The 14,951-nt window shown below is 38.3% G+C and overlaps 1 long non-coding RNA gene and 1 other non-coding gene across 2 annotated transcripts in view; both read left to right on the plus strand.

Moving 5' to 3' along the window:
- Window positions 1-2,133: 2,133 nt before the first annotated feature.
- Window positions 2,134-2,237, plus strand: LOC128008594 (U6 spliceosomal RNA). Its single transcript, XR_008180329.1, has one exon. It is a non-coding gene; the product is annotated as a U6 spliceosomal RNA (small nuclear RNA).
- Window positions 2,238-2,273: 36 nt separating this feature from the next.
- The window catches only part of LOC127987872 (uncharacterized), an 80,261-nt gene continuing 67,583 nt past the window's right edge, over window positions 2,274-14,951 (plus strand). The window contains exon 1 of the long non-coding RNA XR_008161457.1: window positions 2,274-2,374. This is a non-coding gene — a long non-coding RNA (uncharacterized LOC127987872). The remainder of the gene's footprint in view (window positions 2,375-14,951) is intronic.

Genomic DNA, 14,951 nt, shown 5'->3' on the forward strand with positions numbered 1-14,951 from the left:
GACCCTAAAAGCATCCTAGGTGTATATGACTTTCTTCTTTCAGACGAATCCAATCAGAGATATATTAAAAATAGTCCTTGCTCTTCCAAGCTTTAGAATCAGAGTAGGTGGTTGTTTATGTTCAACCGTCCAAAGTAGTGAACTAAAGCCATAATAAAATGTGCCTTACGTGGCTCCAGGGGGTAAATAAAGGCCTACTGTAACGAATCGATGCATTTTTGTAGGAAAAAAGTAGAAAAATACGTAGGCCAACATTCCGGCAAATGACGTAGGACGTATGCGTTGCGCTCACGCCGGTGATTAATGACGAATGCACAAGAATGGAGGAGAGATAGCAAAACAAAAAGCTGGTCATGAATTAGAAGCACAAAATGAGGATTTGTAAATAAAAATGTTGAAGGATTTCGATATAAGCCAAGAGGAGACTGGTTTTCTTTTGGTAAAGTAAGCTTCCTTTGCTCATGTAAGCAAACTTGCGAAACTAACATATCTCATAGGCGCGTGCGTGACACCTATGTTTTACGTCATCCTTCAGCAGTCAGCAGAAGTGACAAAAAAAAAAGATTGATAATGTTTTAAATATTGATATTTTTCTCACAAAAATGCATCTGTTCACTACAGGAGGATTTTATACACCCAATGCTTTATTTGACTACTTTTGGACTGTTGAAAAAAAAAACACCCACATACTCCGATTCTATCGACTGAAAGAGCAAGGAAAACTTTTAATATAACTTAATATGATTGGATTCACCTGGAAGAAGAAAGTCATATACTGTACACCTAGGATGCATTGAGGGTGAGTAAAACATGGGCTAATTTTCATTTTCGGGGTGAACTAACCCTTTAAGGTTGAAGCACTGATATCACATGGACTATTTTAACAATGTTACTAGTTGCGTTGCTGTCAGAAAGCTCTCAGATTTTATTTAAAAATGTGTGTTCCAAAGATGAACGAAGGTCTTACGGGTTTGGAACGACATGAGGGTGAGTAATTAATGACAGAATTTTTAGGTGAACTATCTCTTTAAGGTGGTGATATTAGTCAGATAGTCCTTATTAAAAATATTTAGTTATATACTTTACCAATTAAAATTGAATTGAACTGAATTGATGTATATATATATGAAAATATTAGAAATTATTAGATAAACATTACGACTTTTCACAAAATCATGCCAATAAACATGGTTGTTGAGATTGGTTGTTGGTAGAGATTATGTTTGTCAAAAACTAGGTTCTAGACAAGAGCAGAAAACTTGCATTCCAGATCATGTGAACTCGACCAACGCGACAAACTTTCCATCAAGGCGCAAAATTGGAAAGGTATTAAAGAAGGTGGTGGGGGGAAAGCTTTCCTTACGCCAAACTTTTCACCTCCCCCAATCAAAGTGCTTTTCAAAAAGTCTCCAGGAATTCCACTTGAGGGACAGACACAGATAATTGGTCGCAGATTTTTATTGGCAGGGCACAAAGGGACCTCATATCCTCCTCGATGCAGCTGTCCCATTCACACCCCGCAACCGACCTCCTATGCATCTACTCCCCCGCAGGGTCCACACAAACTAGGCCTCAAACACGGCCCCTTTCATTGGCACAATGAAGGCCTCGGATGGATCCTGACCCTGACCCTCAGACCCTTCCTCTACCACCCCGTGGATCCGTCAACTTCAGAGAACTGCCCTGAGCTACTATTTGTCCACTTTGATATAGTGAGACCCATCAATTAAGGATCGCAGGGTGTGCTTTGGAGATGCACCTGTTGGAAGAGTTGCAATTCGATCTATGACTGTTGGTGACGAGGGTCGTGTCGACTTGAATATATTTGCAGTCGAAGCATGACTTCTTTGATGAAAAGGGACCTCCTACAATTTTTGCCACCTTTGGAATGCTGTTGTCTGTTTTTCTGGAAGAACTCTGATCCAGATACTTGACATCAATTTTCAGGTCAACTAGATCACACCAAGAGCTGAGTGGCCATCTGTTGGATTAGTTGATTGATAGGACAAAGAAGACGTCAGAATAAAGAATCTGTTACATTTGTAAATCATACAATTAGAAAATGGATTTTAACACTTCATAATATTAGGTACGACTCTAACATGAGTTACAATTAAATTACACATTTACATAGTCGCCACGGCGGCACATATACTAAAATTGGATTGATACAGAGAAGATTAGCATGGCCCCTGCGAAAGGATGACACGCAAATCCGTGAAGCGCTCCATTTTTTTGGGGAAGTTGTGGCCTAATGGTTAGAGAGTCGGACTCCCAATCGAAGGGTTGTGGGTTCTAGTCTCGGGCCGGACGGAATTGTGGGTGGGGATAGTGCACGAACAGCTCTCTCTCCACCTTCAATACCACGACTTAGGTGCCCTTGAGCAAGGCATCGAACCCCCAACTGCTCCCTGAGCGCCGCAGCATAAATGGCTGCCCACTGCTCGGGGTGTGTGCTCACAGTGTGTGTGTGTGTGTGTGTGTGTGTGTGTGTGTTCACTGCTCTGTGTGTGTGTGCATTTCGGATGGGTTAAATGCAGAGCACAAATTCTGAGTATGGGTCACCATACTTGGCTGAATGTCACTTCACTCACTCATAGTTTAGATTATAAATTGGAAGAAACCTAAAGTAGAAAAAAATTGTAAAGATCCAGTCACATTTACTGGTAAAATGTGACCTGTGAAATTTGATATATTTCCAGTGGAAATATGTGCAATCAATAGTTTTGGTTAATGCCAGGTTGATCGAAAGAACCCTGGTTGCTTTAAAAATGACTTCTGCATGAGTGGTGCTTCAAGCAACAGATCTTTTTTTGCCTGCAAATTTGTGATAAATATTTCCTAAGGTGAACAGAATTGTTTCTGTTCGTATTCATGATGGTACTGTGAAATTTTTACTTAGGATCTGCTCCTCTGCTATCAACGATGAATCTGTACTTCTGCAACAGACAAGGAAACGTTTTGGTTGTTAAAAAAAGGTGCGCTCATTCAAAACAGTTGCATTCGATCCTTCGCTGACTGTGCTGATTTAAATGTAGCGGTAATGTTGTTTGTGTGCAAGTTCAGTGATGCAGGTAGTGACGATTCTCTCTGGTCAGTCCGTGATCAGCAGAGCTTACACGTCACGTTTTGGTAATGGTATGGTTCACCTCACTGAGGTGGTACTAAAAAAAGTACCAAGTACCAGGTACTGTACCCCCCAAAAAAAGTGAACTGTACCAAAAGTGCCATTAGTAACCTCTTTTCTTTTCTTTTTTTTTTCTTTTTTTTAGCTAAGCGCAAAGGTGACCATTTGTACATTTAATGTGCAAGGCTTCCTGAGTCATCCACTTCCAATAATTTTACTTGTACAAAATCAGTCAGTTATGCTGCTATATATCGCAAACTGGTATTTGTTATTTAAAATTTATTATTATATTCATAAACACATAAAAAAATAATTTAACCATTTACTGTACTTTGTTATTTACCTATAGCGGACAAAAGATTGGAAATGTCACCAATTTAGGGGGCATTTATACTTTTATATGTTTTGGCTGTTCATTTATGCAAACTTTTGAAAAGGGGTTTTAAAGTGCAATTTAAAAAAAAAATACAAAAACAAATGTAATTTGCCAGCTAGTGGTCTGGCATGTATAATACAGCGTTATCATGTTTTGGCAATGTTGTCATCTGTACATGAAACTCTTCAAAATCTGAAATGAAAAACTTTTCTATTTTTAGAACAGTTGTTGTGTAAACATTGATTACTTTGGCAATGGAAAATAAGGTGAATTTAAATAAATATAACAGATTTTAATTCTCCTTGTTCTTCACCCATTTGGCCACTATAGCTTGAAAGCAAAAGCACAGTGGTTGACCAGTGCAGTACCTGATTAAAAATCCTCAAGTATGATTTGTAATAAACAAATACGATATAAATGACAGGCAATCTGATAGGGCTACAAAACTAGTGTAGCTCATTAAATGCATGATAAAAATACAAGCAAAACACATGCATCTGTTCCTGTCAATCCTTGACATAATTTTTTTTTTTTTTTAAATGCTCAAAAATCATATTGTGAGGAAGTAGTTGGGGGCCAGTGGGGACACTCTGCCTCTGGAAACAGTTGAAAGGAGGGTAACACATTTTCAGAAAGACCGTTTCCTGTGCTTTCTCCTCACTCTACCTTAATGGATCACATGTGTTGAAATGATGTATTGTACAAGAGAGCAAAGCGTGGAAAAACTATGCGGGGACTACAAAAGGCAAAAAAAAAAAAAAAAAAAAAAGATCCCTCTTTGTGAAAGCCGTGAAGACATTGAGTGGAATTTTCGGGGGAAAAGTAAGATGGAAAGTGATTGTTATACCAGTCAAAGAGAGTCTTGCCGTGCGCAGTGATGGTAGATCTCTTATGCAGCCTGACTAGGCCCTCTCAAGAGACTTTCCAGAGGCCAGAGGTCAACCACCCCTTTCCTGACGTGCCATATGTTAAAGGAATTTGCCAGTGCATTGTGGGAGTTAGACCCCCACAACTTTAAAATTACTAACACATACAGCCCCATGCCTTCCCAGCCAATCTCCCTTTTCTGCCAAACAAAAAGCCATCCAGAGCTCAGCTGCTCCCTCCGAACAACTTAATTATTACTGACTGAATACTAATATCAGGACTAATATTACTATGGTAGTAACAATATTAAAAGTTCCACAGAATTCAAAAATTACTTTTATAAGGTGTTTGAACACAGTTGTGTGGTTGCAGTGTGTGAAAACAACCATCCTATAATGGTAAAATTACAGCCACTCATTGTTTTATAATCCCAATAAATCATAAACAGTCTCTCACACAAGAAGTTCCAGAATGCTCACTGCTATGAGTTGGGTCATAGTTGGGAAAGTCCTTCCCATTTGTGACCCTCTCTGCCCTATTTGCATACAAATAGTTTAGCACTGTGGCTAGATTAACGAATTACCACCTGCTTCTAATATTCCATCAAGGATTAATAGTAATGACTATGAATTTCTTCACTGATAAAACAGATAACATCAGAAATACAATAACAAATGTAGATTCTACATCGTTTAATACTTCAGTTTCATCCATCGCACCCAAAGATAAACTGCAGCGCTTTACAACTCTAGGACAGGAAGAGCTAAATAAACGCATTACAGTATCTAAACCAACAACATGTTTATTAGATCTTGTACCGACTCAATTACTGAAAGAGATGTTACCTGTAGCAGAAGAACCATTTCTCAACATTATTAACTCATCATTATCTTTAGGTCACGTCCCAAAACCATTCAATCTGGTGGTTATTAAGCCCCTTATTAAGAAACCACAACTAGATCCTAGTAAACTGGCAAATTATAGGCCTGTTTCAAATCTTCCATTTATGTCAAACATTTTAGAAAATGTTGTATCTGCTCAACTGATCTCCTTCCTGCAAAAAAAATTATCTGTATGAAGAATTTCAGGTTTCAGGCCCCACCATAGCACAGAAACTGCACAAATTAAAAATTACTTGCTTCTTGCGTCAGATCAAGGCTGCATCTCATTGCTTATTTTACTTGATCTTAGTGCTGCGTTCGACACCATAGATCATGACATACTCATAGATCGATTACAAAATTATACAGGTATTCGAGGGGAGGCTCTTAGATGGTTTAGATCCTACCTGTCCGATCACTACCATTTTGTTTATTAAAATGGGGAGTCATCTCATTTATCACAAGTAAAATATGGAGTGCCACAAGGATCTGTCCTAGGTCCTCTTATATTTTCAATATACATGTTGCCCCTTGGTAATATTATTAGAAAATACGGGATTAGTTTCCACTGTTATTCTGATGATACTAAACTATATACATCAACGAGACCAGATGAAACTTCTAAATAATCTAAGCTAACAGAGTGTGTTAAAAAATTTTAAAGATTGGATGACCAATAATTTTCTCCTATTAAATTCGGATAAAAAGAGATATTACTTATTACAGTACACCTGTTTTGTTCCTAAATTAATCTATGTTTTTAACAAACCAGCTGACGAGAGGGTATATTTACAATATACCACAGTTTTTATGCCAGTCGTATCATTTTATTTTGTTGTATTTATCCGTAACACCTTAAAGCCTGGTCCGTGAAAATATTGTCTGATATTAAACCGTTCCTTGGCGCTAAAAGGGTTGGGGACCGCTGTTCTATGGCACCTTTAATATAAAAGTGATCTATCTATCTATCTATCTATCTATCTATCTATCTATCTATCTATCTATCAGAATTATATATATAGCAGTACTTTCATAACTATAGAAGTAATAAAAAAAGAGGTTTAAAAATGTCACTAATGCCTGTCACAAAATATTCATATTAATATCTAAATATTAATTAAATAATATCTGGTTTAATACATTAATAAAAGAATGTAATATACAAATACATGTTTCATTTCTACATTTTTTATAATATATAAATTAGATTTTAATTTATAACGTAATGTATAATATATTTACATATTTGATCTTAGTCCATTTCTTCGTAAATATGTACATGGCATATTCCCCAAAATATGAATAAAATCTTTCCATTATGCTAAAGTAAATGAGAAAGTGAAGGAATCCAGTGAAGTTAGATCCCGCAAAAGAGCGGAGAAGACTTCAGCCATAGTGGGTCTTTTGTTTCTATTACTGTTCCCTCCTCCTTCCTGTTTTTCAGAGAAACTCTCTGACAAGCCTAATTAACTGTTATTACTAATCATACCCTCTCGTTATAGGTGGTGGCTGTCTGTTACGCTAGTCAGCCTGAGAGGCAGAGGCCAGGAAGCTAATACAGACGCAGTGGTTGTGCTGCTAATAAGTTAAATCATAGAGAAATTACATGCTAATATGTTGCCACTCAAAACAAGGCAAGTTTAGCAGTAAAATAGATTAACTGGAAAACAACATAGGCTGCTCCCCTCAAAATGTCTGCTAACAAAATGCCATAAAACAACGAGAACTGGCCAAACTGAAATATGTCTGTCAGCCAGCGTGTGAGAAACAAACCTGAGGAAAAACAAACCTGTAGAGGTTGAAGAACAACCAATTCACATTAGCATTCAGGATGGCTATTGACAAAGACACGCAAAGCTGTAATTTAAAATCGTTTGCCATTTTCGAAAGTGACGACAGCCTCGAAAACAGCCCGAGATGGGTGAAGCGGTGAATGGGATCAGTGGGCAAAAACCCCAAGCCCCCTGAGGGGCAATTAGACGGGCCTTGAAGCAACAGTGGGTGGCGAGAGTCTTACGCCACAGATGGTACAAGTCAGCTGCTCTTGGCCCTCATGGACACAGTGGTATGCAAGCATGCAAACTCAAACAAATGAAGGTTATGTTCTTCACATTTCACCCAGCGTTTACCGCCACATACGCACGGACGCATGACCACACACATCTTATGAAGTCATGCTTGGCCAACGCATACGGACACAAGTTCTCTTGTCTCTGAAACACAAAGCCTGCCTATGCATGTCCGGGAACAACAGGACGGCCAAAACGGAGTCCTTCAGTCAGTAGTGAGCCATGGACTCAAAGTACATTAAAAACATACCCAATGGTAGAAACATGAACAAATGTGTGGAAAATGGGCGTAAGACTTATTCCCACGCTTACTCAAGTCCCTGTACAACCTTCTGCATTTACAGTGCAATAAATCCTGCGACGACACATACTGTAAAGAGTATGAGGTGTAGAGCATAGGAATTTGCATTATCAGCCTTAAACAGAAACAACATTTTGTATGCATATTCAAACAATTTTTTTTATTTTTTTTATTTATTTATCAATATGCATTTATAGCGCACTTTAACCAAAGTGAAGCAAAGTTGAAACCTTGCGAAGTTGACCTTGGAGGTGTTTTGACAAACGTTTTCGGTAACACTTCAGAATACTTATTCACTTTGAACTATTACTTTCAATATTAATAGTTAGTAAGATAACATCAACTTCCTTACTACCAACTACCTTTCTATAAGACAAAACAAAAATAAAATTTAATAAAAATAAATACAAAATAAAATGTATTTTAATAACGACATACAGAAAAATTATTATTCTTTTTTTTACTTATTTAAAGGAATTATAATGTCTCCTGAAAAAAAAAAACTAAAAAAAATAAATAAAATAAATTCACTCTTTTCACCAAAAGCTAAAGAAATACAGAGTATAAATTGTATGGACTACTTTTACAATACATTTCTTCTTTTTTTTGTTAAACTGTGCAGCTTCTGGTCCCCATTCACATTCATTGAATGGAAAAGAGGAGCTCAGACATGATGCTAAACATATCTTTTTGTGACATGTATACAGAAGAAAGTGAATTCTGGAGAACTATTCTTTTAACCAAGTTTGCAGTGTCCTTAAAAAGAAGCTCACACACATAGAGAGGAAAACATATTTTGCTTATTCACCTGACAGTGTGAGCATTATTATAGACTACAGCTATATTTCTTAAAAATAACTTTGTGGAGTGATTATATAAGCATTGGAATAGTGAGTGTGTGTGGCAAAAATCCTTTCAAGGCCAAAAATTGGAGGCTGGATTTACGACGTGCCACTAGAGGGATTAACTAGCTGTCGCTCATGTTTATTTATTCAAATGTTTGTTTGGTTCGAGGCTTTTTTATTTTTTTTCCGCAAATGTGCCGTGTGATAGATTTAAAGCGTGTGAAGACTGTACGGATTTCAACATCTCCACTCCGCTGGGACGCAGGCCGAGGGAAACGCTGATGAACGTTTTTGACTTTGTTTCAGATTACGCAGACTGAATGATTCACTTCAGGGCCTTGTCTTGTCACCGAGTGAGCAACTGGGCTGCAGATTGGCTCTCCGGGGGGTGCCGGCGTGTTTCGAATTATTGCATGTGCGTGGGGAGGATTTTATTTGTCTATCAGGTGGTATTGGGGGTGAACCCTTAAATCTGACAAATTGCTGAAAATTGCAGACATGCACTCATTCCTGTTTAGACGCACTTGGCACATCTGGTTGTGATCTCGGCTCCTCTGGAGAAGCCCCCCTTTAACCCCACCTTCCTCCACAGCTCATTGCCATACTCCCCCCACCCCACCCCCCTACCCCCAAGAGAAGAAAGAAGATGCACTCCGTTTTCCCACCATTTTGAGGTGGGGGGTTCGCGCCTCGTCGATGTGATGTTTGCAGATGTTCCACATTGAGCATTCCTCTACGTTCTTCTCAGCTTGCAAGCAGTGGGTTTTAATTGAGAACTCGAGAGATGAATGGAGCACCGTGACACTGCTGCACATTTCAAAGGCTCTCCGAATCTGGCAGCTGTAAACGAAGCAGATAAAAAGATAAATGTTCTTGCGCGGAGCCCATACACAAATGATTAGTTGCCTACTTCAAAAGCGCCACAGGGGGGCTCCGAATGCATTGCATGGCCCATTGCGTATTAGGCTTTACCGAATGTGCTAGTTTACTTAATTTTCTGCACTCCTACAGCTCGTATACTGTAGCTTTTAAGAGAGAACTTCCCTTATGCATAGATAATGACTTTTTAAGTGCAGTTCGAATTAAACAAAGAGGCTTAATAGTGGTTTCATAGGGTTTCTCTAAAGTTTCCATAGAGACAGTTTAAGTTTAATAGACTGTTCTTCCAAGTAACTGAAAAACCACCAAGCCATTGCAACTTATCTGGTGGTACTTATACTACTTGTTGATAAATGATTACAATTCATTAATATGGATTTCATCTAAAAATAATAAACCATTAATAAAAAAAACCTACCTCAGCCTGAGAGGCTCTTCTCGCTTCACATTGTTTAGCTAAATCTTTCGTACATAGCTGCTGAGTTCCTGAGCGTTTCCTGCCCTGGAACCAGCTGACCCCCTTACAGACCCCACCAACAACCCCCTCCTGACTGACGGAGCCGGTTTGAAAAAAAAAAACATGATGTCACCACTGCTCTGTTTTCCCTAATTTTTGCACTTCCATTGTTTTTAAATATTAACAGGTGCGGCGGGGTCCGTTTTCCCAGCCGTCCTGAAACCTATCACATCTGCTTCAGTTTGGACTGTCCCTTTGTGTTTTTGTTAACATGCATTTGCGTTTCTTCTACACAAAGTTTGAGACATCAACCAGACATTAATGACTTTGGCCCTTGCTTTGTTGCCCAAGCATTTAGATCAGATTTTCTTTTTTTCCCCCTTTTTTGGGGGGGGGGGTGGGGGGAGGGGGGGCATTAGATATCTCTCAACATTGCATTTCAATGAAGTTTCTGGATGGATGGATGGATGGATGGATGGATGGATAGAGCACCATTTTAATGGATGGATGGATGGATGGATGGATGGATAGATAGATAGATAGATAGATGGATAGAGCACCGTTTTGATCACTTTCCATTTTAATGAGAGGCCATATCTATGGAAGCCATGATGAAATGATCATACTGTTGCAAAATCCAACTGATAAACTTTGGAAATCATGCTGGGGGGCGTCAATCATTCTGCTTTAATAAACTTAAAAGCGCAGAATTCAACAAGCACCAAAAAGACATGAAGCCAAAACTGCTGGACGGGCCTCATGGGGGGTTTTACAAGCCAGAAGAGACATATAAGGCATTAACTCGAATTGTTATGAACGCTTTGCTCTGCAGCTGTGCCCTAGCCTTACACAAAGCAGAATGAACATGATACAAGTTTCCAGTCACATCGTGGGATGGAGCGCATGGGTATAACAATAGCAATTCTGTTCTCCGAAAAAGCCGTGCCCACTCCCACCCTGTCCCTCAAGGTCCACCCTACACCTGCTGCATGCAGTGAGGGCGAGGAACAGCTGGGGGCACGTTGGGTGTGCATGTGTACGAATGCATATGTTTGTGCTGATGTATGTGCATGTGTTACGCTTTACGTGAATGCTTTTCCGTTATTGCGCGTAGACATGCCCGCGCGGAGACTGTCATGAAGCGCCTGCTGTCGCCACAGAGGCTTTGGTCGGGTGGATTCTTCTCATACAGAGCGATATGGAAAAAATGTGTAGCGAGTGAGAGATTACGTGGCTCCTAGAAGCTTCTCCATACAATAGAATCTCAAATTTAATGGTGCCATTATGCTGCAGTAAAGGCCCCTTTTGTCTGTAGAAATGTAATGCATTTTTGCTATAAAATGCGTCAAAGTTGGTCACTGGATTCATCGATGGATAAGAGAGCTTGAGTCTGTTTTTGTGCACAGGAACGTGCATGAGACCAAGGATTACTTGTTGAAATAGCAATGGATCAACTCAAAGAGCTCAAAGACAACACTGGCATGATTTGTAATCACTGCCATTCGAACGAATGGCCTGAGCAGCTGTCTGTTTGAACAGCTGCTCGTGCAAATATATATAATAAAAGAATCAGGACAAAGTTAAAACCTTTTAAAAGTTCTGCAAAGGTAAAAATAGTGATGCAGTTTTACTACAAACTACACGTTTATAGTGACACATATATACAAACTTTGATTAATCAGATCTTTTTTAGCAATGTTTACTTTTGAGAAATAAGTAGAAAAAAAATAATAATTCAATGAGTAATCTTAAACAAAACTTTAATAGACCCCAAAATGTATTTGGACACTTTTAACAAGGGTTAAAAATGTGTTAATGTCTTTCCTATATAACAAAACATCAAGACAATCATTATTATCTTTTTTTTTTTTTTAAGAAAATCGGTTATAATAGCTTTTCTTACTACTTTACATTGAAATGAAATGAACCGACACTGAACTAAACAATTCTGTCTATTGTCTTTGCAACATTAACATTGTTATTTTCCTGTTTATTTCCGTGAAAACAGTATGACAAAATCTGTACTTTATAAACTGTTATATAATATATATAAAAATAAACTAATACAACCAAATATTGCATCAAAAAGCATTTGGAATCTTTCAGGTTGTCAAACATTAGCAGAACATGTTCATAATTAATGTGATGAACTACATCTGTGGTTACGCTCCATAAACTTTAGAGAAACTTTATAAAATAACGACTGATACATTTAGTTCTGGGGGGAAAAAAGTCATTATTTGTTTGCAGATCCCTTTTGTGACTTAAATGTCCATATAGTTTTTGGAGCCACTATACATTTGCTGTAAGACTCTGGTCTTATTACAGACCGCTCCGTGTGGATGACCATTGTAGAATATGGGACGCTGGCCAAACACGACATATGCTGTCAAATCCCTTGAATGTGTATAATTGTGTATATGTGTGCGTGCATGCTAGTGTGTTCGGGATTTTTCCACTTTTTTTCCTACCCGCCCTTCTCCGATATGTAGGAATTAGCGAACATTGCTTATCTACACACCGGCCCTAATCAAAGTGCCGATTCTTTAAAAAGACAGCTGTTGTCATGTGCTTTAATTCACAGCTATCTCCCTTTGTCAAGCAAAGCTGGACACAGTTGTCTGGTAGAGACAGCCAGGGAACAGGGGTTAACAGACTTCTCTCAGTGAAATGGTCTTTCACACATCCATGCCACATGCCCATCAGTCACAAAAATCAGAGGTAAGTTCCATTTCATCTTTCTGCTGTTCGCTTTGGGACTATAGCAATGCCATTACTCATGTCATTTGATACTTACCGACCCTTAAAGTGAACTCTCGGTTGTTAAAAGTACTACAGTACAGCTGGTTTGCCTGGTTCTGTTTTGTGGTTTTAATTGCATTTCTCTATTAGGCAGTTTAGAGTTTAGAAAACAACACATTTTGAATGTACGTACTGTAGAAGAGTACAGTCAGTTTTGATTCATTGCAGAGGAATCAGAAAGATGCCAATATTTAGACACAATGGAGTTTCTTTGGCATCTGTTTTTTGGAGTTTATGCTACACTTATGAGATGTTCACTCAACTACAACTAACTCATTTGTCTCAATATTTGTCTGAAAAATATGTTAGAAATACGGCCTGCTGTTAATTCCTGTGATCTAAGAGCCAAAAATTTACTGATTTGTAGAACAGGACAAATTGCAACTGTTTACAGCCCAATGGCTGAGACAAATAAAAGTGAATAACTACTTAAATTTCAATCTGATTCTTATGATTAACTATGTACTATTTACATGCACCCAAAAAATATATTAGTAATTGGATTGATATATTGAAAATCCTTTATATAAACACCTTAATCTGAATTAAATTTCAATAGGATTGAAGAAATTAAGCATGTAAATGCCTTAACATGACTATTTCCTCAATCAGATTCAAAAACACTGCACAAAACAAGCAACTCTTTAGACATACTGTATTTGACAGCTTTGCTTTAAATTTGGTTAAACATCTACTCTCAAACTCTTCAATTTTGGTCGAAAATATTTGGAAAGGTTGATTCTCATGTATCCACAGGAGATTCGGAATATAGAGTTGTACCACTTTTTGAAGTCCGAAAGAAGAAAGGCATAACGTTTTTGAAAAGACATGGGAGAATTATTTTTTTGGGTGAAATGCAAGTCTACAGTTTTAGGTAACAGAAGAGCGATCTGTCCATTTTCAAACTATGTGGGTGGAGGAGGGACACAGCTGCCATCCAATGAGATGATGCTGGTCAGGGTGTAAAAACTCTGGCACTTCAGACCACTGAAAAATCATTGGCAGAGAGCTAAATTCTCAAAAGATGAGTAATAAGCTCGGGGTGATGTGGGCTTTGTTGCACTCTATTGAACGTATTTTGTTCCCATGGCTTGAGCTCGGTCTGGCTGGACTTGGAGGTCTGGGAGCGCGAGTCACGTTTGATTCCACAGATTTATTTGGTCACAGAATGCTCCCACAGCTGAGAGGTTTGAAATGAGAGCCTGAGCAGGTGTTGTTGTGGGAGGGAGAGAGAGCGAGAGACCTTTAGGAGATTTCATTGCTTCTCTCTCGCATTCTTCCATTCTCACATCAGTTACTGTGCTGCTTACTTCAGCAACCATGTTTGAAAACGACTACATGCTCACTTTTTTGTGTGTAATTCCAGCTGCATCAAATTTTGGGACATTGTTTCTCCTTTTAGCATTTTTTTTTCTTCAGTTCACATGAAAAAACGGTAAATTACAATAAATTACATAGACTCCACTATTACGTTAATCCGAATTTAATTTCAGTCGGATTGAAAAATGTAAGTGAATTTCCTCAGTCAGATTCAAAAATACTTTGCACCAAACAAGGAACTCTTGACATATTTGACAGCTTTCCTTTTAATTTGGTTAAACAGCTACTCTCAAACTCCTCAATTTTGGTAGAAAACATTTGAAAAGTTGATTGAAGGAAATTTGAGCTATAGAAAATCCATGCATTCTACTTTTAGATACAATATAGTTCACCCAAAAATGTTGTTCCAAACCTGTATGACAATCTTTCTTCTTTGGAACATGCAAATATAGAGTGTTTTTCTTTTATTTTATGGATATTTTCTTTAAATGGAGAGACCTTAAACTATACAATCAACAATTCTCCACAAATGGGAGGCATACCAGACCACACCTACAAGTAATTTCCTTGAACTTACACCAAATCTTATTTGAGTTAGAATAAACATCTTGAGTGGAGTCACCTTGAAATGTTTTACGCTGTATATGCTCCTGTTAATCGGAAGCCTAAAGTTCAACAACAGAGTCTCTTGAATTCACCTATTGTCAGGTACGGATGGCAACAGCTCAACGTTGATCCCACAGCTTGCCTTTGCTTAAGCTTAGCCTTTCTTAGAGAGGAGATCTTAGGCTTCTCATCATCCTGCATTTGTTTACTTCCACTATCTTTCTTCACCAAACTGAGAAGACCCCATGACCCTGAATCTAAGGTTACTTGTGTGTTTATCTTTTCAAAAAGGACTGAGCTTGACACTATGTCAACAGCATCTCTTGAGTAGAAGGAAACAGCTCTGAGGGGAAAAGAAGAAGGAAAAAAAAGATTTTGTGTTTACAGACAAATTACCTGAAGGAAGCAGACAGTGCTAGCA

Source organism: Carassius gibelio, chromosome B22 (assembly GCF_023724105.1).
Source record: "Carassius gibelio isolate Cgi1373 ecotype wild population from Czech Republic chromosome B22, carGib1.2-hapl.c, whole genome shotgun sequence".
NCBI lineage: Eukaryota > Metazoa > Chordata > Actinopteri > Cypriniformes > Cyprinidae > Carassius > Carassius gibelio.